The 24,988-nt window shown below is 49.7% G+C and overlaps 1 protein-coding gene across 4 annotated transcripts in view; it reads left to right on the top strand.

The window, feature by feature from the left end:
- The first annotated feature begins 1,165 nt into the window (after nucleotides 1-1,165).
- ARHGEF18 (Rho/Rac guanine nucleotide exchange factor 18) overlaps nucleotides 1,166-24,988 on the top strand; it is an 86,599-nt gene continuing 62,776 nt past the window's right edge. For 2 of the 4 annotated variants that reach the window (XM_034946296.3, XM_063599810.1), the window contains exon 1: nucleotides 1,202-1,350. The gene's annotated coding sequence lies outside the window, so the exon portion shown is untranslated. Of the gene's footprint in view, nucleotides 1,351-24,988 lie in introns of all 4 variants that reach the window. The other 2 variants (XM_034946297.3, XM_034946298.3) reach the window with 2 other exon arrangements.

Here is a 24,988-nt window from a genome sequence, read left to right on the forward strand (position 1 = left end):
TGGGGGTATCTGCTGGACCTATGTGGAGTGTCTGACATATTTGGGGGTTACCTGGAAGCCTGTTTTGGGTATCTGATGGCACCTGCCTGGGTGCCTGTGTTTAGGGGATCTGAGGGTATGTATGTTGGGGTGTCTGAGACCACTGGAGAGGTATATGATTCATTTTTCCCAGACCCGCCTTTCTGAAGTCTATGCTGCCTCTTTTTTGTTGTTGTTATTTTGAGACAGAGTCTTGCTCTGTTGCCCAGGCTGGAGTGCAGTGGCATGATCATAGCTCACTGCAGCCTGGACCTCCCAGGCTCAAGTCATCCTCCCACCTCAGCCTCTGGAGGAGTTGGGACCACAGGCAGGCGCCTCCATGCCCTGCTCATTTTAAAAAATGTTTCGTAGAGATGGGGTCTTGCTATGTTGGCCAGACTGGTGGTCCTGAACTCCTGGGCTGAAGTGATCCCCCCACCACTCCCTGATGCTGCTTCTTTTTTCTCAGGTGACAGACCCTGCCCTCTCCATTTCTTGGACTCTCCCCGCTAAGACTCCCCACCACTGGGAGTGCCCCCCTTAGGTACCTCCAATCCTAACGAGCCCGTAGGAGCCCACTGACAACCCCTCCAGGCATCCCTTGATTCTTCCAAAACACCCCCAGCTCCACTGTCCTCCCTTGGGGTCCCCTTAACCCTGCTATCCTCCCTCGGGGTTCCCCAACCCCGCTGTCCTCCCTCGGGGTCCCCCCAACCCCGCTGTCCTCCCTCAGGGTCCCCCTAACTGTGCTGTACCCCCCTTGAGATTCTCCAAACCGTTGTCCTCCTCAGGACTCCCTCCCCAGCCCCGCTAATCACCCAGGCTTCCGTTAACCCCACAAAACGCCCACCTAACCCTGCTGCTCTCCCTCTGGATCCCCGCAACCCAGCTGTCCCCTCAGAGCCCCCGGCCCCACTGACAGCCAGGCTCGCATTGCTCTCCTTCAAAAAGCCCCCCAACCCCGCTAACCCGCCCCTCAAAAGTCGCCCTCGCCGCGAGCACCCTCCCACTTCGGTGCCCGCGCCCCTCTCAAGGCCGAGCCGACGCCCCCTCCCCGCGGCTCGGGGGGCAGCAGCCCCAGGTCCCCGGGAGCGCCCCGCCCTCGAGGGCACGCCTCCTTCCGGGTCACGCCCTCTGCCCCGCCTCCGAGGCGGGATCGCGCATGCGCCGCTCTCCTCGCGCGGCTTCCCGCTTCCGGCTCCCAGCTGCTAGCTACTGTGGATCCGGGGAGGCCGGGCGGAGGCGTCGGAGGCGGCTGCGAGAGTGGCAGAGGAGCTGGCGGAGAGCGGCAGAGGAGCTGGCGGAGAGCGGCCTGCGGGCGATCGGGCCGAGGTGAGGACGGCGGCGGGGCGGTCCCGAGGAAAACGGGGCTCAGGAGGGGGCCCTCGTTCTCTTCAGGGGGTGGCCTGGGGCGCGGGACCCCCGGGGCTGCCTCGGGCCTCCCGCCGGCTCCTGGGGGACTTCTCCAGGCAGGCGAACGGGTGCTGGGGTGCAGGCTGCTCCTTCAATGCATGGAGGCTCTAGGCGGCGATTGCAGGGTGCACAGGTGCAGACGATGCCCGCCGGCTCCGTCCGAGCCCCAGCCAGTCCTGGGGTGCTGCGGCTTACTCTCCTCCAGGAGAGGAGAGGAGGGGTCACTCGGGCCCCAGCCTCTGCTCCTCGTTCAGGAGCGTCCGGGGCAGGACCAGGGATGGAATGGAACCCACCACAATACCCAGCACCGTCGTATTTCAGGCCTCCCAGGAGAACCCTCACACCCCGGAGCAGACAGCCCTCCCTGGCAGGGAGCGTTTGGGTGCAAAACCGTGAGAACTATCTGTGCCATGGGTTTTAGTTTGTTGTATAAGAACTCAGTTGGTGCTTTCATTGCGGACGGGAACGAGAAGCTTTCCCCTGGTCCTTGTATGTTTCGTTTTGTTTTACGTTTTTAAATTTCAACTTTTATTTGAGATTGAGGAGGTACATGTACAGGTTTGTTACCTGGATATATTGCGTGATGCTGAGGTTTGGGGTGTGACTGATCTCGTCACCCAGGTACTGAGCATAGCACCCAATAGTTAGTTTCAACCCTTGACCTCCTCCTTCCCTCCCCGCTCTAGTAGAGCTCAGTTTCGGTTGTCTTCTTTGTGTCCATGAGTACCCAAGGTTTAGCTCCACTTACAAGTGGGAAAGTGCGATATTTGGTTTTCTGTTCCTGCGTTAATTCGACTAGCACTTGAGTGTTTTGCTGTAGCTATCTGCCCCTTATCTCTTGCTCTGTTGAGATTAAAGCCTGGACCACAGGATTAAAAAACGTTCTTAAAGTTTTACCACGGAAGTGAAGCGGCCAACACACCTTTTCCCCTTTGCCTTGTTTTCGCGGAGATGAAGCTCCAGCCAGTAGCTTTGAAGGGCCCCATTCTCTTCCCATTGACCAGAGAGAGAGTTCAGGAGAGTATAGACAGCCCAGTGGCCAAGGGATGAGTTTTGCAGGTGTCTGAGTGAATGATTAATCCTCCAGCTGTAAGAAGTGTCAGGAGAGGCTGGGCGCGGTGGCTCAAGCCTGTAATCCCAGCACTTTGGGAGGCCAAGGTGGGTGGATCACGAGGTCAGGAGATCGAGACCATCCTGGCCAACATGGTGAAACCCCATCTCTACTAAAATACAAAAATTAGCCGGGCATGGTAGCGGACGCCTGTAGTCCCAGCTACTCTGGAGGCTGAGGCAGGGGAATCACTTGAACTCGGGAGGCAGAAGTTGCAGTGAGCCGCGATCGGGCCACTGCACTCCAGCCTGGCGACAGAGCAAGACTGTCTAAAAAGAAAAAAAAAGAAGTGTCAGGAGCACAGGCTTGAGGTCAGATCCGAGCTGGGTTCTGGTCCCAGTTCCACCACCTGTTAGCCATGTAACTTCACTAAGTTTCCGTCTTCCCATCTTTAAAATGGGAATAAGGGTTGGTTGGGGTTTCTATGAAGTAATCTGTGTAAGGTGCATCACAGAAGTGTCTGGCATATGGCAAACTTTCCATCAGTGTTATACACCCTTTGCATATGCGAATGCTCCCAGGCTTGGATGTTTAGGTTAACATTCCAAATTATAAAGAGTTTGGAAAATTTGAGCATCTCGGATGTTGTTTGGACCGAGTCAGGGTTTACGCTTTATCAGTAGTTTCCTATTTCTGTAGGTCAGCAAGCCTTTTTGCGAAAAAAAAAAAAAAAAAAAATGAAGTTGTGTTTGTTCTAGAGCAAAAAAGAGCAAACAGCTGGCAGGCATAATACATTTCATTTTTGTAAACGTTACTTTGTTTTGGTTTTGTATAGCTTATTTCGTTTTTGTTTTCTTCTGAAATTAGTATGTGATTTTAGTTAAATTTTTTTTTTCTTTTTAGAGACAGGGTCTCACTCTGTTGCCCAGACTGGAGTGCAATAGCACAATCATAGCTCACTACAGCCTCGAACTCCTGGGCTCAAATAATCCTACTGCCACAAACTCCCAAGTAGCTGGGACTCCAGACACGCGCTTCCATGTCTGGCTAGTTTTTAAAAAGTTTTTGGGCCGGGTGCGGTGGCTCACACCTGTAATCCCAGCACTTTGGGAGGCCCGGGGGGGCAGATCACGAGGTCAGGAGATTGAGACCATCCTGGCTAACACGGTGAAACCCCGTCTCTACTAAAAATACAAAAAATTAGCTGGGCATGATGGCGTGTGCCTGTAGTCCCAGCTAGTCAGGAGGCTGAGGCAGGAGAATGGCGTGAACCCGGGAGGTAGAGGTTGCAGTGAGCCGAGATCGTGCCACTGCACTCCAGCCTGGGCAATAGAACGAGACTCCATCTCAAAAAAAAAAAAAAATTTTTTTTGTGGGGTCTCGCTATGTTGCCCAGGCTGGTCTTGAAGTCCTGGACTCAGGCGATCCTCCCACCTCAGCCTCCCAAAGTGCTAGGATTACAGGCGTGAGCTGCCACAGCCTGTGGTTTTTGTTTTTGTTTTTTTAACTGACAGATAACAGTGTATGTATTTATCATGTGCAACGTGACATATTCTTGAAAAATGCAAGAGGAGCGGATGTTAAGCACTTTCACCACAAAAATGAGAGCTATGTGAAGTGCTGCATTTGTTACTAAGCTAGATTTAACCATGCCACTGTGTATATATACTTCAAAGTGTGTTTCCTTTTTCTTTTTCCTTTTGTTTTTTGAGACGGTCTCGCTCTGGCGCCCAGGCTGGAGTGCAGTGGTGTGATCTTGGCTCACTACAACCTCCGCCTCCCAAGTTTGAGCAATTTTGCCTCAGCCTCCCAAGTAGCTGGGATTACAGGTGTGTGCCACCACGCCCAGCTAATTTTTTGTATTTTTAGTAGAGGTGGGGTTTCGCCATGTTGGCCAGGCTGATGTCGAACTCCTGACCTCAGGTAATATCCCCTCCTTGGCCTCCAAGAGAGCTGAGATTACAGGCATGAGCCACCACGCCCGGTCATATTTCATTTTTAAATGGCATACCTTAGAGAAGCAGAAAAGAGACCGGGCACCATGGCTCACACCTGTAATCCCAACACCTTGGGAGGTCGAGGTGGGCAGAGAGGCCAGGAGTTCGAGACCAGCCTGGCCAACAGGGTGAAACCCCATCTCTACTAAGAAATACAAAAATTACCTGGGCATGGTGGCCTGCGCCTGTAATCCCAGCTACTTGGGAGGCTGAGGCAGGAGAATCGCTTGAACCCGGAAGGCAGAGGTTGCAGTGAGCCGAGATCATGCCATTGCACTCCAGCCTGGGCAACAGAGCTAGACTCTGTCTCAAAAGAAAAAAAAAAAAAGAAAGAAAAGAGATTCTTTGGTTCTTTCTCTCTTTCTTGCTTAAATCGAGTTGAGAATGTCCCCACTTTGAAAGGGGAAGTAGCACATACATTGTTTCTGGCATAGCTGTAGTATAATTTTCATTCTTGTCACACAGTAGCAATTACGGCTTCAAGGCCATTGCCCTTTGTGGGCCAGGGCCGTGGTGACTGGCTGTGCCTCCCTGGGTGTTTACCTAGCACATGTTTAACATAGCTCAGATCGTGTGTCAAGATCTCCCTCATTCTCACTCATCCTGGGTCATGTTTCCATCTCTTCAAACTCTATGACTTACAAAACATTTTTGCTGCCACCTCCTGAAAATCATTTAAAAGCCCAGAGACCTTATATGAAGTCCAGCCAATCGCTGTTTCTTTGTTGTTTGTTAGGTAAACTTTACTTTCCCCCTGAGATGGTCAAGAACTCCTGTGTTTTGAAAACTCTCTCTCTAGGTGCAAAACAGCACCAGTGGAAGCCTAGCAGCTGCCTGGAGGAATTTTTTGCGGGGAGGATTGTGGCTGACTGGGTGAGGGAGGGAAACTGGGTAAGTTGTTCTCATTTTTGTGATGCAAATTAAGTTGTATGTGAACTAAATTAAGTTTGCTTTCTTCTCTGCTTTTGTCAGAGATAGATTCATAGTTTCAACTGAGTATAGAGTTCTAGTCTGATTATGTTCAATATGTTCAAAGCAGTAGATACACTAATTTTGTTTTTCCTTCTTTTTTTTTTTTTTTTTTTTGAGACAGAGTTTTGCTCTGTCCCCCAGGCTGGAGTGCAGTGGCATGATCTTGGCCCACTGCAAGCTCCTCCTCCGGGTTCACGCCATTCTCCTGCCTCAGCCTACCACCTCAGGCAGGCACCTCAGCTGGGACTACAGGTGCCTGCCACCACGCCTGGCTAATTTTTTGTATTTTTAGTAGAGATTGGGTTTCACCGTGTTAGCCAGGATGGTCTCGATTTCCTGACCTCGTGATCTGCCCACTTCGGCCTCCCAAAGTGCTGGGATTACAGGCGTGAGCCACCACGCCCGGCCTTTTTTTTTTTCTTTTTTTTTTTGAGACAGAGTTTCGCTCTTATCACCTGGGCTGGAGAGCAGTGGTGCGATCACAGCTCACTACAGCCTCGACCTCCTAGGCTCAAGCAATCCTCCCACTTCGGCCTCCCAAGGAGCTAGGACAATAGGTGCGTACCACCGCGCCCAATTAATTTTTGTATTTTTGTGTGTGTGTTAGAGATAGGGTTGCCCAGGCTGGTCTCAAACTCATGGGCTCAAGCGATCCTCCTACCTTTGTCTCCCAAAGTGTTGGTATTATAGATGTGAGTCACCATGCACGGCTTCATACACTGATTTATGGTCATATATTGAAAAAATATATATTCTAAAGTTTTCACTAACAGTACACGTTTAGCACATTGTGGATGGTGGATGGTTACATTTTTAATTCACGTCACTTTTTTAATACAGCAGCTTTATTGAAATATAATTAGCACAGCATAAAATTCACCTTTTAAAAGTGTACCATTTGGTGTGTTTTAGGATACTCACAGAGTTAAGCAACAGTCATTAGTATTTACTTCCAGGACATCTTATTATTTTTTTAAAAAAACAGTTAGGGTCTTGCTGTGTTGTCCAGGCTAAATGCAAACTCCTGGGTTAAAGTGTTCCTCCTGCCTTAGCCTCCTGAGTAGCTGGGACTACAAGCATCGGCCACCATACCTGGCTCAGTTCATCATTCTTATGGGTGGGTTTCAGGAGGAGAGAAAGTGAAAAGAGGGAGTTGGTCTGGAGAAAGTCTCAGCTCAAAAATGAAAACAAAAATTGGCCGGGCACAGCAGCTCACACCTGTAATCCCAGTACTTTGGAAGGCTGAGGCAGGAGGACTACTTCAGGCCAGGAGTTCAAGACCAGCCTGGATAGCATAGCAAGAATCCTATCTCTACAAAAAATTGAAAAATTGGCAAGGTGTGATGGCTCACACCTCTGGCCCCAGCTACTTGGGAGGCTGAGATGGAAGGATTGCTTGAGCCTGGGAGGTCAAGGCTGCAGAGAGCTGTGATCACACCACTGCACTCCAGCCTTGGCAACAGAGCAAGACCCTATCTCTAAATAAATAAATATTTATAAATGAAAAGAGGGAGTCCTGAGCGGTGCTCTCTCATTGCAGTGTGGGATGGAAGGAGGGGAGGACCATGTCAGATTACTTGGCAGGAATCTAGCATCATCTTGCGTACAGGGACATCCCAGTTACACTCTGTGTATGGATACCTCTAATTTGCTGACGTTTCATTTGAAGAGCGAAATTGAATTTAGAAACAATAGTAAGTTGGGAAGTTATCCACAATGGGGATTGCCGGACTTAGTAGTTCCCTTACAGGAGTGAAATGGATAGTGACGGACCAGATAGAATGTAGAGCAAAGGATTTCAGCATCCTTGGGCGCTGGAGGCAGCAAGGGATCAGCTCTGTAGCGCTGACAATGCCAGGATGTGGTGGCCAGTGGTGGGTCCGTGTGACCCTTTGTGATGTCCACTTGGGGGCTCCTAACCAATGAGGTTTTGTTTGTTTTGGTTTTGAGTCAGGGTCTTGCCCGGTCACCCAGGCTGGAGTGCAGTGTCACAATCATAGCCCACTGCAGCCTCAACCTCCTGGGCTCAAGTGATCCTCCCACCTCAGCCTCCCAAATAGCTGGAACCACAGGCACACGCCATCACGCCTGGCTAATTTTTTTTTTTATTTTTTGGAGAGACAGGGGTCTTACCATGTTGCCCAGGCTGGTCTTGAACTCCTGAACTCAAGCAATCTGCCTGCCTTGGCTTCCCAAAGTGCTGGGATTATAGGCATGAGCCATTGTGCCCATCCCTAAGAGAGATGGGAAGATGGAAAAATTGGAACCCTCATACACTGCTGGTGGGAATATAGGTTGGTGTAGCTGCCTTGGGAAACAGGCAGTTCCTCCAAAGCTTAAACCTTGAGTTAACCCAGCAATTCTGTTCCTCTGTAGGTTCCTAAGGCAAATGAAAACATAGGTCTACACAAACACTTGCAGAGGAATGTTCATAGTAGCATTATTCCAAGTAGCCAGAAAGCAGAGACAACCTAAATGTTCATCAGCTGAGGAACGGATACATAAAATGTGGTCCTGCCATACTGTGGAATATTACTTGGCCATGAAAAAGAAGTTCTGATACACAGATGAACCTGGAAAAAACTTGCTCAGTGAAAGAAGCCAGTCTCCAAAGGCCACCTGCTGTATGATTCCATTTATATGAAATGTATACAACAGGCAAATCCACAAGGACAGAAAGTGGATTAGTGGTTGCCACAGGCTGGGGGTAGTGGAGTGGGGAGTGATGGCCAAGGTAATGGGGTTTCTTTTTGAGGTGATGAAGGCATTCTAAAATTGACTGTAGGCTGGGCGCAGTGGCTCATGCCTGTAATCCCAGCACTTTGGGAGGCCAAGACGGGCAGATCACAACGTCAGGAGTTCGAGACCAGCCTGGCCAACATGGTGAAGCCCAATCTCTACTAAAAATACAAAAATTAGCCAGGTGTGGTGGCGCGTGCCTGTAGACCCAGCTCCTCAGGAGGCTGAGGCATGAGAATTGCCTGAACCCCAGAGACGGAGGTTGCAGTGAGCTGAGATCCTGCTACTGCACTTCAGCCTGGGCAACTAAGCGAGACTCTGTCTCAAAAAATAAAATAAATAAATACATAAAATAGATTGTGATGACAGATGCAGAACTCTGTGAACATACTAAGAACCATTGAATTGGATGCTGTCAAAGGGTGAGTTGTGTGGTATGATAATTCTATCTCAATAAAGCAGTTACAAAGAGAGGAAGAGATGGAATAAGAACTGGAAGCACAGTGGCAATGGGACAGAATTTTAAGGAATGGTTTGAGACTGAGTGGCAGGAAGACTGGGGGGTAAAGCTAAGAGAACCCTAAAGGAAAGGGGACCAGCTTGCCCCGTAAGTGGTGTGGGGCTAGGTTAATAGATTGCCTAATGCCCAGGAGATGTCAGTGTGCCCATGTGCTGGTCCCTGCCATGTAGGACCACGTAGGAGAAGGTTACAAAGTGTGTCTGTGCCATCCAGTGTGACAAGGTGAGAGCCTCGGAGCAGGTATAGCCCAGGCATGACCCAGAAAGCCCTCTTGACCAGCTGCTGCTGGCCAAGATAATTATATGATCACAATTTATATTATATTATAGCAAATTTAAAATTGGGATAATGTGATTCACATACCACAGAACTCACCCTTTTACAGTGTACAATTCAATGTGTTTGTTTTGTCTTTTCTGAGACAAGAGTCTCACTCTGTCACCCAGGCTAGAGTACAGTAGCGCGATCTCGGCTCACTGTAACCTCCGCCTCCTGGGTTCAAGTGATTCTCTTGCCTCAGCCTCCCAAGTAGCTGGGGCTACAGGTGCAGGCCTCCTGACCTCAAGCAATCCGCCCGCCTTGGCCTCCCAAAGTGGTGGGATTACAGGCGTGAGCCCACCACACCCGGCCAAATCAGTGATTTTTACTATGTTCACAGAGTGGTGCAGCTGTCACTACTATAATTTCAGAACATTGTCATCACCCACAAGAAAAGCTCACACCCATAGCTTTCACTGCCCATTCCCCCATCCTCCCAGCCCCCAGCAGCCACAACCCTACTTTCTGTCTCTAGATCTGTCTATTCTAGACTTTTCATATCAGTGGAATCTTACAGTATACTTGATGTATTAATGTGACTTCTTTTACTTAGCGTAACGATTGCAAGGTTCATTTACGTTGTTGCCTAAACTTAGCTTTTTCTTTCTTTTTTTTTTTTTTTTTTTTTTTTTTTGAGACGGTCTTGCTCTGTTGCCCAGGATAGAGGAATCACAGCTCACTGAAGCCTTGACCTCCTGGGCACAAGCAATCCTCCCGCTTTGTCCTCCTAAGTAGCTGGCACTACAGGTGTGCGCCACCGTGCCCGGCTAATTTTTTATTTTTTGTAGAGATGAAGCCTCGCCGTGTTGCCCAGGCTGGTCTTGAACTCCTGGGCTCAAGAGATCCTCCTGCTGGGCTCAATGACTCCCACCTGTAATCCCAGCACTTTGGGAGGCCAAGGCAGGCAGATCACCTGAGGCTGGGAGTTCAAGACCTGCCTGGCCAACATGGCAAAACCTCATCTTTACTAAAAATACAAAAATTAGCCAGGCGTGGTGGTTGGTGCCTGTAATCCCAGCTACTGATGAGGCTGAGGCAGGAGAATCACTTGAACCCGGGAGGCGGCGGAGGTTGCAGTCAGCCGAGATTGAGCCAGTGCACGTCAGCCTGGGCAACACAGCGAGACTCCATCTCAAAAAAAAAAATAGATCCTCCTGCCTCAGCCTCACAGAGTGCTGGGATTATAGGTGTGAGCCACTGCACCTGGCCTAGTTATTTGTAATCTGTAAGAAGAAATGTGAAGGAATAGTAAGGAGCACCTTGCCAGAGGCACGTACGGGCTGCCCTGGGGCTGTTTCACTGAGTTGACCTGACCTCGTGTGTTCATTGTTGATCCCTTCCCTGTCCTGGCTCCAGGGAGCCAGTTAGATGCTCAAGGGGCTTCTTGGGCTACGTTCTCTGTTGTCCTGTAAATACCGACTAATCTGGATAACAGTTGTCAAGTCACAAAAAGAAGAAACACAGTTAGGTAGAAACCCAAAGCAAACCCACTCTGCGAGGCTGAGGCAGGAGGATCTCTCTCTTTTTTTTTTTTTTTTTGAGATGGAGTCTCGCTCTGTCACCCAGGGTGGAGGGCAGTGGCTCAATCTCGGCTCACTGCAATCTCCGTCTCCCAGGTTCAAGTGATTCTCCTGCCTCAGCCTCCCCAGTAATGGGGATTACAGGCGCCCACCACCACACCCGGCTAATTTTTGTATTTTTAGTAGAGACGGGGTTTTGCCATGTCTCTATTAAAAGGCCTTTTAGATAGATCGTGGAGCTAATCCGACCTGAACATCCCAGTCCTGGAGTATTTTAGCATGAGGATAGCTCTCTGTTGGTCTGGAAGGTTCGCCCAATGGTTGGGCCTGAAGACAGGGGCCTCTGGGACTCTCTTGTAGCTCCTTCAGATGGGTGCATTTTGTTTTGACCAGAAACAGAACATTCTATACCGTGATCCAATGGGCACACGTACAATAATAGGATGCAAAGTGTTACCAAACCGAACTCACCTTTATTGTGTGCGACAGACTCGGGTGCTTTATTTTTATTTTTATTTTTTTGAGATGGAGTCTCACTCACCCAAGCTGGAGTGTAATGGCATGATCTTGGCTCATTGCAACCTCTGTCTACTGAGTTTAAGAGATTCTCCTGCCTCAGCCTCCCCAGTAACTGGGATTATAGGTGCCCGCCACTATGCCCAGCTTATTTTTTGTACTTTTAGTAGAGACGAGGTTTCACCATGTCAGTCAGGCTGGTCTCAAACTCCTGACGTCAGGCAATCCGCCCGCCTCGGCCTCCCAAAGTGCTGGGATTACAGGCGTGAGCCACCGCGCCCAGCGACCTCTTCCAGCTTCTAAAAGGTGGCCCCAGGGATTCCTCGGCTTGTAGCCACGTCATTCCACACCGTCCGTGGTCATGTGGCCTTCACCTGTGTGTGTGTTTCCCCTCTGTATCTGTGTCTCTAAATCTCCCTCTCCTTTCTCTACACAGACACCAGTCATAGGCTCTAGGGCCTACCCTAAATCGAAATTTCATCGCGAGATCCTTAACTAATGACCTCTGCCCCAGGCTCTCTTTCCAAAGAAGTCCATATTCCAGGGTTCTCACTGGACTTGAATTTTGGTGGGACACTGTTCAGCCCACTTCAGGAACCTCCTATTTCTAGCGATTTGTAAACAACAAATTTGTTTTGTTTTAGTTTTTGAAACAGGGTCTTGCTCTGTTGCCCAGGCTGGAGTGCAGTGGTGTGATCATAGCTCACTGCAACCTCTACCTGCCAGGCTCAAGCAATCCTCCCGCCTCAGCCTCCTGAGTAGCTGGGACCACAGGCATGCACCACCACGCCTGGCTAATTGTTGGTTTTTGTAATACTGTTTTGTAGAGATGGGGTTCCACCATATTGCCCAGGCTGGTCTTAAACTCTTGGGCTCAAGGGATCCTCCTGCTTCAGCCTCCCAAAACACCGGGATTCCAGGTGGGAGCCACCATTCCCAGCCTAGAACAAGTTTACAAGCTATTGGCACTCATTTCTTAGGCTCTTTACAACACAGAGATTTTCCAGTATTTTGAAGTTGAAGTAAATGTAGAAGGTCTCACTCTTTAGAACCAGTTAATTGCAGAGAGGAAAGAGGAGGTCTTCAGGAGAACACCAGATTCTTTTTGTTGTTGTTGTTATTGAGACGGAGTTTCGCTCTGTCACCTAGGCTGGAGTGCGTTGGCGCTATCTCGGCTCACTGCAACCTCCACCATCCGCTTGGGTTCAAGCGATTCTCCTGCCTCAGCCTCCCAGGTAGCTGGGATTACAGGTGCGTGCCACCACGCTTGGCTATTTTTTGTATTTTTAGTAGAGACAGGGTTTCACCATGTTGGCCAGGCTGGTCTCGAACCCCTGACCTCAGGTGATCCACCCACCTCGGCCTCCCAAAGTGCTGGGATTACAAGCGTGAGCCACCACACCTGGCCTCCAGATTCTTTTTGAAAAGCTTCTAAATCTGAATTCTCTGTGAATATAATTTGCCAAAACGTATGAGTAGGAATCTGATATTACAGTCTGTCAAATGTCTGGCCGTGTGCCTATACTCCATATAATCTTTTCCTTCCCCTGCATTCAGATACCACCTTCATCAAACACAAAAGTGTTATAGATTCAGAGAGGGCAAAAAACAAAGCTGTACCAGCTGCCTTCCCCTGCACCTAGCTTGCGAGCTGACCTTGAGACACAGGATATGTTAAAATATATTCAAGCTCACACTGTTGCAGTTCTAAAAGGAATGCTAATGAAGGTCTTTGCAAGGTTCTGGAATTTTCCTAGCGTAGGAGCTGGTTGCTGACTTATATTAATAGTTATAGCCACCTGGCACAGTGGCTCACGCCTGTAATCCCAGCACTTTGGGAGGCCGAGGCGGGCGGATCATGAGGTCAGGAGATTGAGACCATCCTGGCTAACACGGTGAAACCCCGTCTCTACTAAAAAAAAACAAAAAAAAAACAAAAATTAGCCGGGCATGGTGGCGGGCGCCTGTAGTCCCAGCTACTTGGGAGGCTGAGGCAGAAGAATGGCGTGAACCCGGGAAGCAGAGCTTGCAGTGAGCAGAGATCGTGCCACTGCACTCCAGCCTGGGCGACAAGGCAAGACTCCGTCTCAAAAAAAAAAAAAAAAAAGGTTATAGCCATCATACTCAGGATGGTAGGGAACTTGAGATGCTCAGAAACCAACCACTGGCCAGGCATGGTGGCTCACGCTGGTAATCCCAGCACTTTGGGAGGCCAAGGTGGGTGGATCACCTGAGGTCAGGAGTTTGAGACCAGCCTGGCCGACATGGTGAAAACCCCGTCTCTACTAAAAATGCAAAAATTAGCCGGGTGTGGTGGCAGGCGCCTGTAATCCCAGCTACTCAGGAGGCTGAGGCAGGAGAATCGCTGGAACCCAAGAGGTGGGGGTTGAAGCGAGCTGAGATTGAGCCACTGTACCCCAGCCTGGGTGACAGAGTGAGACTGAGTCTCAAAAAAAAAAAAAAAGAAACCAACCTCTTTGCTACTTGTTTGTGGCCTGTTTGCTCCCAGCATGGGCAATTTCAAGCGTCTGGAATTCAGTAATGACTTTGCACAGCGAATCCACTTTGCCACTCCTTTTATTCCGGTTCCTTCTGCACATCAGGGATAGAGCATTGGGAGTTCCCAGGCTGCATGAGCCCAGCCGGTTGCATTTGAATTCTTGGAAATAGGCTCTCCCTTCCGGAACAAACCAATTAGATATAGTAGGCCAGGGGCCAGCAAATTTTTTCTGTTAAGAGCTAGGTAGAGGCCGAGACGGGCGGATCACGAGGTCAGGAGATTAAGACCATCTTGACTAAAACGGTGAAACCCCGTCTCTACTGAAAATACAAAAAAATTAGCCGGGCGTGGTGGCCACGCCTGTAGTCCCAGCTACTCGGGAGGCTGAGGCAGGAGAATGGCGTGAACCCAGGAGGCGGAGCTTGCAGTGAGCAGAGACCGCGCCACTGCACTCCAGCCTGGGCGACAGAGCGAGACTCCGTCTCAAAAAAAAAAAAAAAAAAAAAAAAAGAGGTAGTAGGCTGGGTGCAGTGGCTCACGCCTGTAATCTCAGCACTTCAGGAGGCAGAGGTGGGCAGATCACTTGATCCCAGGAGTTGGAGACCAGCCTGGGTAACATGGTGAAACCCCATCTCTACTAAAAATACAAAAATTATCCAGGCATTGTGGCTTATGCCTATAATCCCAGCTACTTGGGGGGTGAGACAGGAGAATTGCTTGAACTCGGGAGGTTGAAGTTGCAGTGAGCCGAAATCGCACCACTGCCTCCAGCCTGGATGACAAAGTGAGACCCTGTTTCAAAAAAAAGAGAAAGAGCCAGATAATAAATATTTCAGGCTTTGCAGGCCACATAGCCTCTGTCACAGCCACTCAACTCAAAAGAAGCCACAGACAACAGAGAAACAAGTGGGCGTGGCCGTGTTCTGATAAAACTTTATTTACAAAAACAGGTGGCCAGCCCACAGACAGTAGGGGTTCACCAGCCCCTACAGTAGACTCATCATTTTTACAGTTCTGTTTCTAGGGCCACATGGTCTGACTGTAAATTTGGCGAGGGATGCGGGTTAGGGAACAGGAGGCCCTCACCTGTCTCATGAGCTCAGCAGCTGTGTCCCAGGTTGGCCTCTTCACAATCTGGGCCCATCCATGAGCAGCAGCTCCCCGAGGGGCCCCTCTTTATCCTGCAGTGTGTTTTCTAAGGGAGTAATGATCTGTTGTGGTATTTGCAAGCCTGGGGGTGTTCAACATAGAGTTTGAGTCCCCCCAGATTAAAACAACAAGACCGGCTGAGTGCAGTGGCTCACGCCTGTAATCTCACACTTTGGGAGGCTAAAGCGGGAGGATCACTTGAACCCAAGAGTTCAAGACCAGCTTGGGCAACATAGTGAGACCCCATCTCTACAAAAAGAAATATATAAACTTAGCCACGCGTGGTGACTACAGGTAGGTAGTGTGCACCTATAGTCCCAGCTACTTGGGAGGCTGAGGCAGGAAGATCACTTGAGTCCAGGAGTTCGAAACTGCAGTGAGCCGTGATTGCACCACTGCATTCCAGCCTGGGCAAGAGCAAGACCCTGTTTCTTTTTTTTTTTTTTTTGAGTTGGAGTCTCGCTCTGTCGCCCAGGCTGGAGTGCAGTGGCGTGTTCTCGGCTCACTGCAAGCTCCGCCTCCTGGGTTCATGCCATTCTCCTACCTCAGCCTCCCAAGTAGCTGGGACTACAGGTGCCCACCACCTCGCCCGGCTAATTTTTTGTATTTTTAGTAGAGACGGGGTTTCACCGTGTTAGTCAGGATGGTCTTGATCTCCTGACCTCGTGATCCACCGCGTCCGGCCGACCCTGTTTCTTAAAAAAAAAAAAAAAAAAAAGACTTAATGGCAGTCCCAGTCCATGCTATGGAAAGGTTGGCCTCTGCGAGAGTTTGGATTAGATTGGAAACTAATGAAGAGTCTTTTTTTTTTTTTTTGAGATGGAGGCCACTCTATCACCCAAGCTGTAGTGCAGTGGTACAATCTTGGCTCACTGTAACCTCCACCTCCTGAGTTCAAGCTATTCTCCTGCCTCAGCCTCCCAAGTAGCTGGGATTACAGGCGCCTGCCACCACCTCCAGCTAATTTTTGTATTTTTGTATTTTTTAGTAAATGCGGGGTTTCACCATGTTGGCCAGGCTGGTCTCAAACACCTGAACTCACACTTGAGCCAAGGCCCACCTCGGCCTCCCAGAGTGTTGGGATTACAGGCGTGAGCCATCGCGCCTGGCCTGTGAGGGGTTTTTCTTTCTTTTTTTTTTTTTTTCTTTTGAGATGGAGTCTCACTCTGTCGCCTAGGCTGGAGTGCAGTGGTGCGATCTCAGCTTACTTACTGCAACCTCCGCCCTCCAAGTTCAAGTGATTCTCCTGTCTCAGCCTCCCAAGTAGCTGGGATTACAGGTGCCTGCCACCACACCCGGCTAATTTTTTTGTATTTTTTTTAGCAGAGATGGGGTTTTGCCATGTTGGCCAGGCTGGTCTTGAACTCCTGACCTCGTGATCCACCCGCCTCGGCCTCCCAAAGTGCTGGGATTACAGGCGTGAGCCATCATGCCCGGCCTGTGAAGGGTTTTTCTAAGGTTCACCAGCCCTGACATCATTTCAGTTCCCTTTTTCCAGAAATGCAGTGCCCTTGAATAGTTTCCCCGCCCATTGAAGGCAAACAGGTTTTTTTCTGGCATTCTGCACACCTGTTTTTCTGCCCTGCCTTCCGCCTGTGACTGATTGCTTTTGATCTGCTGAAAGAGAAACCCCCGGCCTCTCTCAGGTGTTTGGTTTCCTCTGTCCTTCTTAGAGTCACCTCTGCTGACATTTATTTGCTGTTTATTTCCCACATTAAAATTGTTGGCTTGAAATATATATATATATATATACACATATATATGTATATATGTGTGTGTGTGTGTGTGTGTGTGTATATATATATACATACATACATACATACACACACACATGTATATAAATCTTCCAGCTTTCTGGAAGATTTCAGCTATGTAACTAGACCTGAATTAATGTTTTCAGAATCAGTCTTCTTTTCATCAAAATGTTTTTCAGGGGCTGGGCGTGGTGGTTCACGCCTGTAATCCCAGCACTTTGGGAGGCTGAGGCTGGCAGATCATCTGAGGTCAGGAGTTCGAGACCAGCCTGGCCAACACGGTAAAACCTCATCTCTACTAAAAATACAAAAATTAGCTGGGTGTGGTGGCGTGCACCTATAATCCCAGTTACTTGGGAGGCTGAGGCACGAGAATCGCTTGAACCTGAGAAGCAGAGGTTGCAGTGATCTGAGATTGTGCTATTGCACTCCAGCCTGGGCAGCAGCGTGAGACTCCATCTCAAAAAAAAAAAAAAAAAAAAGGTTTTTCACCCTTGTCATTTTGATTTCTGCCCAGTCAATAGAATTAACATAATTGTTTAAAAGATGCCACCCACTGCCCTTCCTGAGAAGGCCTCAGGGGGTGGAATAGTTTTGCTGGGACCTTTTATACTTCAGCATCTGGCCTGTACCCAGTGTCAAGAGAAATACTCACAAGGCAGATGCTTTTTCAGCATCTGCAGTATCTATAGGTGATATTGAAGGTCCCTCCATCCTGATACCAGAAAATAGTGTGAAATTTGCACAAAAGGAAGCAGAGGATCTCAGAACAAGCCTGGGCAGCGCAGGGCCTCTCCACCTGAGACCTGGCCTTAGGTACTTTCTTTTGTCAGATATGTTAAAAATGAAGTTGCACACCAAGCTTCTCTCTTTCCTTCCTTCTTTTCTTCCTGTTCCTTTCCCCTACCTCTTCCCCTTCCCCTTCCCCTTTCCCTCCCCTCCCCTCCCCTTCCCTTTTCTTTTCTATTTCTTTTCTTGACAGAGTCTTGCCCTGTTGCCCAGGCTGGAGGGCAGTGGTGTGATCTCAGCTCACTGCAACCTCCACCTCCCAGGTTCAAGCAGTTCTCCTGCCTCAGCCTCCCAAGTAGATGGGATTACAGGTGCACACCACCATGTCCAGCTAAGTTTTGTATTTTTAGTAGACACAGGCTTTCACCATGTTGGCCAGGCTGGTCTTGAACTCCTGACCTCAAGTGGTCTGCCCACCTTGGCCTCCCAAAGTTCTGGGATGACAGGTGTCAGCCACCGTGCCCAGCCAAGTGGCATCTTTTTTTAAAAAAATCATTTTTTAAGTGCACAGGTTGGTGGCATTAAACACATTCACATTGCTGATGCCACCATCACCACCATCCATCTCTAGAACTTTCTCCTCTTCCCAAGCTGCAACTCTGTCCTCATAAAACACTCACTCTCCATCCCCCTCCCCAGCCCTTGGCACCCACCATTCTACTTCCTGTCTCTATGAATCTGACAACTCTAGGGACCTCCTAGAAGTGGAGTCACATACGATGTATTCTTTTGTGACCGGCTTATTTCACTGAGCATAGTGTCCTCAAGGGCCATCTGTGTGTCAGAACGTCCTTCTTAAGGCCGAATAATATTACAGTGTGCGTGTATGTCACGTTTTGTTTATCCATTCATCTATACATGCACACTTATTTCCATGTTTTGTGTTTTTTTGTTTGGTTTCTTTTCTTTTTTTTTTTTTTTTGAGATGGAGTCTCGCTCTGTCACGCAGGCTGCAGTGCAATGGCGTGATCTTGGCTCACTGCAACCTCTGCCTCCCGGGTTCAAGCGATTCTCCTGCCTCAGCCTCCCAAGTAGCTGGGATTACAGGGGCCCACCACCACACCCGGCTAATTTTTGTATTTTTAATGTTGGTCAGGCTGGTCTCGAACTCCTGACTTCGTATTCCGGCCTCCTCGGCCTCCCAAAGTGCTGGGATTAGAGGCGTGAGCCACCGCGCCCGGCCTATGCCAGGCTTCTTTAGGAACCACCAAGCTGTCTTCCATAGCAGCTGCCCCATTTTACCTTCCTACCAGCAGTGTATGAGGGTCCTGGTTTCTCCGCCTTCTCACCGAGACACGTAATTTTCGGTTTTTAAAATTATACCATTTTAGGCCAGGAACGGTGGCTCAGCCTGTAATCCCAGCACTTTGGGAGACCAAGGTGGGCGGATCACCTGAGGTCAGGAGTTCCAGACCAGCCTGGCCAACATGGCAAAACCCCGTCTTTACTAAAAATACATAAAGTAGCCGGGCGTGGTGGCAGGCGCCTGTAATCCCAGCTACTCAGGAGTCTGAGGCAGGAGAGTCACTTGAACCCAGGAGGCGGAGGTTGCAGTGAACTGAGATTGAGCCACTGCACTGGAGCCTGGGTGACAGAGCAAGACTCTGTCTCAAAAAAAAAAAAAAAGTAAATAAAATAAATTATACCATCTTAGTGGGTGTGAAGTGGGCGGTTTTGCTTTACGTTTCCCTGGTGACTACTGATGTTGAGCGTCTTTTCATGTGCTGACTGGTCGTTTGTATCTCTTCTTTGGAGACGTGTCTGTTTACATCCTTTGCCCATTTGTGAATGGGAGTATTTGTTTTTTATTGTTGAGTTGGAGGAGTCCCCTTACTAGTTGCATCTGACACTATAGGATCTTGCAAGAACTGGAAAGCAAGTCACAGATTCCCGTGACCTTTGGCATTTCAGCCAGCGAATCAGGATCAAACACATGGAAATAGAAAGCATCTAACCACGTCCCACACCATATTTTGGGGGGCAGGATCAGAAGCACGCAGAGATATTAAGATAGTTATGGGCTGGGTATGGTGGCTCATGCCTGCAATCCCAACACAGTGGGAGGCCAAGGCAGGAGGATCGATTGAGCCCAGGAGTTCAAAACCAGCCTGGGCAACATGGCAAGACCCTGTCTCTACCAAAAAAAAACCACAAAAAACAAAAAGCTTTTTTTTTTTTCTTTTTTTTTTGAGACAGAGTCTTGCTCTGTTGCCCAGGCTGGAGTGCAGTGGCACGATCTCGGCTCACCGCAAGCTCCACCTCCTGTGTTCACGCCATTCTCCTGCCTCAGCCTCCCAAGTAGCTGGGACTACAGGCGCCCGCCACCATGCCCGGCTAATTTTTTGCATCTTTAGTAGACACGGGGTTTCACCGTGTTGACCAGGATGGTCTCGATCTCCTGACCTCGTGATCCACCTGCCTCAGCCTCCCAAAGTGCTGGGATTACAGGCGTGAGCCACTGTGCCCGGCAAAAAAATCTTTTTTAATTAGCCATGGTGGTGTGCACTTGTAGTTCCAGCTACTTGGGAGATAGGGAGAAGGATTACTTAAGCCCCAGGAGTTTGGGGCTGCAGTGAGCTATGATTATACCACTATACTCCAGCCGAGACTCTGTCTCCAAAAAATAAACAAACAAACAAACAAACAAGATGGTCGTGAGGTAAAAAAGACCATTTTTTAGCCATGCTCATCGGTGGATGGAAGTTCACAAAGCTGTTAATTAATGGGCTGATGTTAACTTAGTGGGAAGCCACCCACGGTTCTGTCCTCTGCTGTGTCTCGGTCAGTCATTTAACTTGTAATTTGGGAAGATAAAGATGTAGAAAGCTTACTTATCAAAGCTGGAGATGACAGACAGCTATAGGGGTGGCTTTAATCACCAGGTGACAGAGTGAGTACTGGGATGCTTAGATTCCTGCGCGTGGGTCTAAATCAGGGTTTCCCAGCCTAGATACTGTAGGCATTTGGGGCCGGATCATTCTTTGGGATGGGACCGACCTGGGCACTGCAGGGTGCTGAGCAGCATCCCTGGCCTCCACCCACCAGATGCCAGGAGCACCCCTCTTCCCCCCTCACTCCCATAGCAACCAAAAATGTCTCCAGACTCTGCCAGATGACCCTGGGAGCAAGAATCACCCCTGGTAGAGAATCGTTGGTCTAGATAAGCAACCATATAAGTACAGGATGGGGAAATAGAACCTCATGGCAGCTTGTGAGAAAACAACTTCGGGGTTTCAGTCGATCGTTTTTTTAAAAAGTCATAATAATACTAGTTTGAGGGCCAGGCGCAGTGGCTGATGCCTGTAATCCCAGCACTTTGGGAGGCCAAGGCGGGCGGATCACCTGGGTTAGGAGTTCGAGACCAGCCTAGCCAACATGGTGAACCCCATCTCTACGAAAAATACAAAAATTAAGCTGGGCACGGTGGTTCACGCCTATAATTCCAGCACTTTGGGAAGCCGAGGCAGGCGGATCACAAGGTCAAGAGATCGAGACCATCCTGGCCAAGATGGTGAAACCCCGTCTCTACTAAAAATACAAAAATTAGCTGGGCATGGTGGTGCATGCCTGTGATTCCAGCTACTCTGGAGGCTAAGGCAGGAGAATCGCTTGAACCTGGGAGGTGGAGGTTGCAGTGAGCTGAGATCGCGCCATTGCACTCCAGCCTGGCGACTGCGAGACTCTGTCTCAAAAAAAAAGAAAAAACCAAAAACAACAAAAATACAAAAATTAGCCGGGTGTGGGGGCAGGTGCCTGTAATCCCAGCTACTCGGGTGGCTGAGGCAAGAGGATCATTTGAATCCGGAAAGCAGAGGTTGCAGTGACCCGAGATCGTGCCACTGCACTCCAGCCTGGGCCACAGAGTAAAATTCCATCTCAAAATAAATAAGTAAATAAATAAATAAAATAATACTAGTTTGAGCCAGTGATTGTGATACAACTGTGTTCTCCCCTCCCCCAAAATAAAAACCACTCATGCCATTCAGCTATTCTGCTCCCAAGACCGCTTTCAACAAAGCTGGACCCAAGGACCTTAGTTCCATCCCTTATCCCATTGAATCTCCAGGCAGCTCCGTTAAACCACCTCCCTAACCCTGCTCCTGGGCACTCCTGGGTTCTCCCGGGCTTCAGGTAGCACCTTAGGCCCAAATTTCCATCCCTTGCTTACAGCGCCCTCCTGAGTGCCACACCCCTGTGCCAGCGGCTGCCTGCTGCCGAGCTCGCCACTCTGCCCCCCACTTCATGGCCCCTGCACCGCCCCTCTCTGCCACTCTCCACCCTGCCCTCAAGGTCCAGGTCCCCCTGCGTCCACCAGCAACCCCTTCCAGTGTGCCCTGCTCCCCACGCTGCAGCCATCGTTTCTAGAAGCAGAGCTCATCCAATCCTCCACATAAACCTTTCCGTGGCTTCAGGTTCAATGACAAAGTGACTCTCCAAGGGCCCCCAAGGCCCACGGCAGAACCTCCTGGAATAAGACATTCCCTCCACCCTGCCCTTTCCTTTCTCTGACCGGTCCAGACCAGGTCCCTCCCAGACGTCCTCTCCCTCCCTCCCTGAAGCGCGTATTTGTTAAGCACCCACCCGCCACATGACAGGCCTCGTGCCAGCCATGACCAGAGAGACCCGCAGCTCCTGGAGTTTCCCCTCTAAATAAACAAAACTACAGTTGAGCCTTGGGATTTGCGGAGTCAGTGTTTACTCTTTTGAAGATATACCCAGGAGTAGAATTGCTGGATCAGATGGTAATTCTTTGTTTAATTTTCACCCGCTTGCTAAAATTTCTCTGTAACCGCAACATGAATCCATTCATATTGGTGCAGAGTGGAGAAAACTTGGAGTTCCCACACAGGTTCCCAGCTGAGGCTGAGCGAGGCGACACTCCACCTTCTCGTTCAGCCTCTCACGCTGTAAACACATGCCCTGTTGAAGGTCTATGGAGTACCACGGTTTTCGCATTTGTGTGCTTCTTGTTGGTGATGTTAATGTTGAAAATGACCCCTAGCTGGGCGAGGAGGCTCATGCCTATAATCTCAGCACACTGGGAGGCCTAGGCAGGAGGATTAGTTGAGCCCAGGAGTTTGAGACTAGCCAGCCTGGGCAACATAGCAAGACCCTATCTCTAAAAAAAATTTTTTTTTAATTAACCAGGCATGGTGTCACACACCTGTGGTCTCAGCTACTTGGGAGGCTGAGGCAGGAGGATCCCTTGATTCCTTGAGGCCAGGAGTTTGAGGCTGCAGTGAGCTACGATCACGCCACTGCACTGCAGCCCGGGCAACAGAGACCTCATCTCTAAAATAACAATATAATAATAATTTTTTTAGAAAATAAAATGACCTTCAAACGTAGTGCTGCAGTGCCAGCAAGTGCCCCTGAGTGCAAGGAGGCTGTGATGTGCCTCACGGAGAAAATTCGTGTGTGTGTGTGTGTGTGTGTGTGTGTGTGTGTGTGTGTTTTGGGGTGGATGATATTTTATTTGGGTTTTTTTTTTTTTTTTGAGACAGAGTCTTGCTCTGCCGCCAAGCCTGGAGTGCAGTGGCACGATCTTGGCTCACTGCAAACTCTGCCTCCCGGGTTCACGCCATTCTCCTGCCTCAGCCTCCCGAGTAGCTGGGACTACAGGTGCCCGCCACCACACCCAGCTAATTTTTTGTATTTTTAAGTGAAGACGGGGTTTCACCGTGTTAGCCAGGATGGTCTCGATCTCCCGACCTCATGATCCGCTCACCTCAGACTCCCAAAGTGTTGGGATTACAGGCGTGAGCCACCATGCCCGGCTGTTTTTGTTGTTGTTGTTGTTGTTTTTTGAGATGGAGTCTCACCCAGACTGGAGTGCAGTGGCACCATCTCGGCTCACTGCAGCCTTTGCCTCCCAGGTTCAAGCGATTCTCCTGCCTCAGCCTCCCAAGTAGCTGGGATTACAGGCACGCACCACCACACCTGCGTAATTTTTGTATTTGTGGTAGAGACAGGGTTTCACTATGTTGGTCAGGCTGGTCTCGAACTCCTGACCTCAAGTGATCCACCCACCTCAGCCACCCAAAGTGCTGGGATTACAGGTGTGAATCACTACACCTGGCCTGGATGATATTTTAAACAAGGTGGCCTCTGGGGCTTCACTGAGAAGGTGGGCAGGTCAGACAAAATGGCTTACCACCTGTAATTCTAGCACTTTGGGAGGCAGAGGGAGGAGGACTGCTTGAGGCCAGGAGTTCAAGTCCAGCCTGGGCAGCATAGCAAGACCCTGTCTCTATTTCAAAATTATACATTTAAAAATAAAAGTTGGCCCAGCACAGTGGCTCACACCTGTAATCCTAGCACTTTGGGAGACCAAGGCGGGCAGATCACTTGAAGTGAGGAGTTGGAGAGCAGCCTGGCCAACATGGCAAAACCCCATCTCTACTAAAAATACAAAAATCAGCCAGACAAGTGGCGCGCGCCTGTAATCCCAGCTACTCGGGAGACTGAGGCATGACAATCACCTGAAACCAGGAGGCAGAAGTTATAGTGAGCTGAGATCGCACCATTGTACTCCAGCCTGCATGACAGAGCGAGACTCGGTCTCAATAAAAATAAAATGAAAAAGAAGATGGGGACAGGCAGAAGGAGCAGCAGCCACAGGCCCAGTGGGATGGTGACATGTTTGGAGGAGGCCGGGGTGGGTGGAGCCAGGTGGCCCAGGAGAGTGGGAGAGTGACGCCTGGTGGTAGCTGGTGAGGAGATGGCCTGGGTGGGGCCAGAGGTCCTGGACTCTCTGTAAGGGGCCAGAGGTCCTGGACTCTCTGTAAGAGACTAGATGGTACATACCTTGGGCTTTGTGGGCAGCATAAGGTCTCTGGTGCATATTTTTGCTTTACCAAAGGAGGTGCTGGATTTGGCCCTGGGGCCATAGTTTGCCGACCGCTCTTGCAGGTCACAGTGAAGACGGGTTCCTGGGGAAGGTGGGAGCCATGGCAGGGCTTTGAGCAGAGGAGGGACATGCCTGACTTGGTTGTTAGTTGAATCATTCCAGCAGCTACGGAGGAAGTGAATGGTAGTACAAATAGTCAAGGAAAGTATTTGCTTTGTGTCAGACAGCATTCCAGAATGTTCTCTATCACAGCCAACCCCCAGAGAGGGCATTACTGGTTTTTTGTGTTTGTGGGGTTTTTTTGTTTTGTTTTGTTTTAAGGCAGAATCTCACTGTCACCCCAGCTGGAGTGCAGTCGCACAATCACAGCTCACTGCAGCCTAGAACTCCTGGGCGCAAGCGATCCTCCTGCCTCAGCCCCCCAAGTAACTGAGAGCACAGGCGTGCACCATGCTTGACTAATTTTTTACTTTTTGTAGAAATGGGGTTTTGCTATGTTACCCAGACTGGTCTCAAACTCCTGGGCTCAGCATTCCTCCCACTCTGTCACTGACAGGTGGCCACTCTGTCACCTTCTTGCCACCTCAGCCTCCCAAAGTGCTGGGATTACAGGTGTGAGCCACTGTGCCCAGCCAGCAGACACTACGATTATCCCCATCCTACAGATGGGGGAAATGGAGGCAGGGTGCAGTTAGGTCCCTGGCTCTGGATCTCGGAGGTGGGGGTTTGAGCCCGGGCAGCGTGGCTGCGATGTCTGTTCCTAGCACACCTGCCCTCTCTGCCCCGGCACATGTGGCTGATGGAGTCGTCGGTGTGGATTCAAGGGGGAGACAGGGAGGAGAGGAGGTGAAGGTGGCACTCATTGACGGCTCTTTTGAGTTT

The sequence above is a fragment of the Pan paniscus genome, chromosome 20 (assembly GCF_029289425.2).
Source record: "Pan paniscus chromosome 20, NHGRI_mPanPan1-v2.0_pri, whole genome shotgun sequence".
Taxonomy (NCBI): domain Eukaryota; kingdom Metazoa; phylum Chordata; class Mammalia; order Primates; family Hominidae; genus Pan; species Pan paniscus.